This window comes from Spermophilus citellus (genome assembly GCF_964194105.1).
Source record: "Spermophilus citellus genome assembly, chromosome: 7".
Lineage (NCBI taxonomy): Eukaryota > Metazoa > Chordata > Mammalia > Rodentia > Sciuridae > Spermophilus > Spermophilus citellus.
In genome coordinates, this window is record NC_138188.1 from 75,225,058 (window position 1) to 75,229,877 (window position 4,820).

The 4,820-nt window shown below is 41.3% G+C and overlaps 1 pseudogene across 1 annotated transcript; it reads left to right on the plus strand.

Annotated features, from left to right (window-relative positions):
* Positions 1-454: 454 nt before the first annotated feature.
* Positions 455-4,053, plus strand: LOC308653598 (ribosomal protein S6 kinase delta-1-like; annotated as a pseudogene). The gene is made up of 3 exons: positions 455-682; positions 800-906; positions 1,716-4,053. The product of its transcript is annotated as a ribosomal protein S6 kinase delta-1-like (transcript).
* Positions 4,054-4,820: the final 767 nt, after the last annotated feature.

Below are 4,820 nucleotides of genomic sequence, written 5' to 3' on the forward strand. Positions count from 1 at the left end.
GATTACAGGTGTGTGCCACCTCACTGGCTGCAATGAATTTTTAACAGTACCCCAAGAGAAGGTTTTTTTGCTCTTACCACATAGATTAAGGAGAAAAGAAGATCCAGTCAGAATTTGTCTTCCTTTCCAGCTTTGAACCACAATGGAAAATTTAAAATGTTTTTGGATAAGTTTTCTTAAATGTCATCATGCAATTAAGTAAATTGTTACTAAAATATTATCAAATGCTTTCAGATCTTTAATATATTGAAATAGTGGGGAGATGCCGCCATGGAGCCTCCTCCTTGCCACTTGGGGACCTGGACCGCAGCAGCTCTGGGATGCCCTGATGATCCTGGGCTGACAGCGGCAGAGGCAGAGGGAGGATGACTCGTCCCTGGGAGTAGAGTGCAGTTTACACTATCACCAAACACCAGTGGCACCTGAGAGGCCACATGATAACCAGAAGATAATTGTATGGAAGAGATATAGTGATTTAAAGAAACTGCACAAAGAACTATAGCAAATTCACAATAACTTATGTGGACATTCAGAATTGTTCCCTCCATTTGCTAAAGGAAAAGTGGCAATTTGATGAAATGGTTATTGAAGAGAGAAGACAGTGGGCTGGAGACCCGCTATAGTTCTCGGCCAGTACTCCAGCTCTGTACAACAGGAAACAGCTTGAGGATTTTTTTTTAAAGTGTCTTTCAATGGCAGACTTCTCTTCGGGATAGAAAACCCTGCAAATCCATATTACATTTGTTGTAATTATGCTGATTTGTGTAAAGATAGAACGAAATAGGCATTGCATATTCAGAGAGGGTGAAATAATTAATGAAGGTTCTGACTTAATTGGTCTTGCTGAAGCTTACTCAGATTCCCTCATTGATAACTTTCCTGAGGGTAGTATAGAAGGCTTCTCCAGTGACAGTGATCTGATATCTCTTACTGTTTGTTTCAGTCAGCTTTTTCACTGCTGTGACTAAAGGATCCAATTGGAACAACTGTAGAGGAGGAAAAGTTTATTTAGGGGTTCATAATTTCAGAGGTCTCAATCTATGGACTGCAGACTTCATTCCTCTGAGCTCAAGATGAGGTTGAACATCATGACGAAAGAGTGTGGGGTTTGGGGAAGGGACTCACGTGATGATCAGAAAGTGACAACAGACTCTACTATCAGATACAAAATATATACCCCAAAGTCATCTCATGTCCCCAATGCCCACGTCCTCCAGCCATATCCCACTTGCCTTCAATTAATCCCATCAGATGATTAATTCACTGATTGGGTTATTACATTATCTCACATGTGAGCTTTTGGGGGACACCTCACATCCAAACCATAATACTGTTAATGTGAATTCTCTTGCCGAGTTAGACGATGGAATGGCTTCCAATCAAAATTCTCCCTGTAGAACTTTTGGTCTCAATCTTTCTTTGGATTCTTCAGCATTAGGGGCTGTTACCTCTGACAGTGGACAGAACAAAACAGAAGAATAGGAAAGTTGTAGCCTCTTTCTTGGCAGTTGAAAAACTAAGCTTGGCAAAGAGAGTATCTGGAAAAGCAGGAGAATTAATAAAGCTGCCTTTTAATAGGAGGAAAAAGAAGACTATGAAACTACTTCTGATTTTTATAGGAAGGGAGTCGATTTACTCTTAGAAGGAGTAAATTGAGAACAAGGTAGAGCTCAAAGCTCAGGATACCATTCAAGACTTATTTTCTCCATTAAGAGAGTTAAGCCCTACTTGCCGAGAAGCTGTGAAGAGAACAGCAGAGTATCTTATGCAGGCAGAAAGTTTCTCCAGCCTTAATGGAGAGCCGCGGCTTGAAGATACATCTCAGCCTCCAGGATCACTCAGTTCAAGGCCCCCTAAGGAGCCTGCCAAGAAGCTGAAGGCCTTCAGAGTCTTTGGGGGTGACTGAGAAGGTTATACTTGTAATAGACACAAGGATAAAACAGACATTCATTTTAAAAGTTCCAAGAAAAAGCAGTGAATATGGTAGGAACAGAAAAAGCATCATCTCCTGCTGTGTGCCCAACCTAGTGTGTCTACATAAGTGCGTCATCTCTGAGGAGTCCGTATTTCTTGTGCTGCACTATGTGGAAGGTGGCAAACTCTGGTCATACATCAGTAAATTCCTAACAGAATTCCTGAGGAAAGCTTTGACATCAAGGAAGTGAAAAAGTCCACACTACAAGCAGCCAGCTTCTAGTCTTCAGGGCAGGGCAGATTTAAATCCAGAGGAAGTGATGGGGGAAGCACGCTTAAAGTTCTGCCTCTGAACCTAGTCTTACTCCAGGTTCTCATGATGAAAGCAGCCAGGAAGATGATAGCCAAGAAAGCTCTCCAAACTGGCCAGATTTTGGTTGAAGCTCGGAAGAAGAATGCACTACTAGTTATTTAACATTACACAGTGAATATGGGCAGGAAAAGATTGAACCAGGGTCTTTGAATGAGGAGCCCCTCATGAAGACTGAAGGGAATGACATTGATCCTAAAGCCATTAGGAGCTTTGCAGCACATCTTGCTGCTGACAGCAACAGCCTAGCACACAGCTCAGAGCCCATGACCTGAAGTTCTTCCCTGGAGAGGAGGACCTACAAGAAGTTCTTTCTCCAAGAACCTCCAATTTCCTCAGTAGATCAAAAAACAGCCCCATGGAGTTCTTTAGGATAGACAGTAAGAGGATAGCACAAGTGAACTCCTGGGACTTGGTTTTAGAGAAAAATTGTATAGTCTAAAATCAGAACCTTTGAAACCATTCTTTACTCTTCCAGATGGGGACAGCACTTCTAAGAGTTTTAATTCCATTGAGAACAAGGTAGAGCTCAAAGCTCAGGATACCATTAGCAGGGGTTCAGATGACTCAGTTCCAGTTATTTCCTTTAAGGATGCTGCTTTTGATGATGTCAATGGTACTGATGAAGGAAGACCTCATCTTGTAAATCTCCCTGGTGAACCGGAACCAACAACAGAAGCTGCTGCAATAGGACCTACATGGTTTACACAGGCTACTGTGGCCATGATAGAAAGCAAACTGTTGGAAGCCCCGGATGTGCTGTGCCTCAGTGTTAGTATTGAACAACGTCAGGCCCCTGAAGAAAAAGGCACAGAGGAACTGAGTGATCACTCTAGGCCCAAGCCCTATAGCATAACCAAGACTCACTGTGCACAAGAGGATCTTGGTATATTATTTGTAGCAGCTGATGATCATAGTAGTTCGGGGGACATGCCTCTGTTACCCAGCTCACATGCTAAGTTGCAAGGACTTGGAGTGATGAAGTTGGCAGTAACTGCAAACACCACAGAAGAAAGATCATTTTGTATTTCTAATCCCCTCTCAGGTGCTAATGAATATGATGCAAACACAGACACTTTAAAAACAGAGGAAGTAACTGCTGTTTACAGATAAAGCTGATGATTTGGCTAGAGAGGAACTGACTTGTTTATTCCAGAGATACTCTGAAAGGAAGGGAGAAAGCGTGTTAGCACTAGAAAGAGACAAGGGAATCCATCATATTTTTGAGGACATTGATAAAAACATTAGCACTAAACTCCAGGTTTTATATCCCAGAGGGCTGCATTCAAAGATGGGCAGCTGAAATGCTGGTAGCCCTTGATGCCTTACATAGAGAGGGAATTGTGTGCAGAGATTTGAACCTAAACAACATCTTATTGAATGATAAAGGACACATTCAGCTAACATACTCTAGCAGGTGGAGTGAGGTTGAAGATTCCTGTGACAGTGAGTCAAAGAGAGAATGTACTGTGGCCCTAGAGGTTGGAGCAATCACAGAAGAAACGGAAGCCTGTGATGGGTGGAGTTTGGTGTGGTCCTCTTTGAACTTCTCACTGGCAAGACTTTAGTTGAATGCCATCCAGCAGGAATAAATACCCACACTACTTTGAATATGCCAGAAGGTTAACTCTGAAGCGGTTCACTCACTCATTCAACGGTTCTTGCAGTTCAGCCCTCTAGAACATCTGGGTGCTGGTGATGCTGATGTCGAAGACATCAAATCTCATCCAGTTTTTACCCCTGTGGATTGGGAAGAAGTAACAAGATGAACACATGCAGGATCTTTTTCATACATTCTAATCTTCTGTAATAGGCAACTCCAGCACAGAAGCAATTTGGCCTCAGCCATTTATGGAACACCAAAGCATTAGATAAAGGCCTTTATTAGGAAATTGGAGGAGGAATAGGGATAAAACTGATTCATTTACAATTATTGCCTGGACAAGATATTAGCTAATTTTGCCAGAGGGTGTTATATGCATACCTTTAACCAAGGTATGGTTAATTTAATTTAATTTACATTTAGGATTATAGTGCATTGCAGACCCAACTGAAATAAGAATGTCTTTCAAGAAGTACCTCTGATACAGAGAGCTCTAGATGTAGAATTAAGTTTTACTTGAAAGAAGGTCCTTAACATGACAGCTAAAAATGCTTTCTGCTAACCAGGATTGGTTTATAAGACCCAATTATTGTTTACTGAATAATACACTAAAAATGCTTCCTGAACAGTGTCATCTATGGTGCTTAAACAGTGAGGAAAAAATATACACGTGATGTCTGAAAGAGAGCCTGAATCATAATGCTATATAGTTAATGCATTTTTGACTGAGTTCCCAGATTATTTCTGTAAGGAGAAAATACTTCATGTTGCGAGCTTTGAACTTTGTTGGTTGATACTGCTTATTAGAGAGGGTTCAGATAAACACTCAGTTTTCTCTCAACCTCTTCTTTCCCTGTCTTTCCATTTCCTGCACACTTTGCTTATTCTCTTTGCTTATTCTTTGTTAATACACATGCAACAAAAAATGGGAAG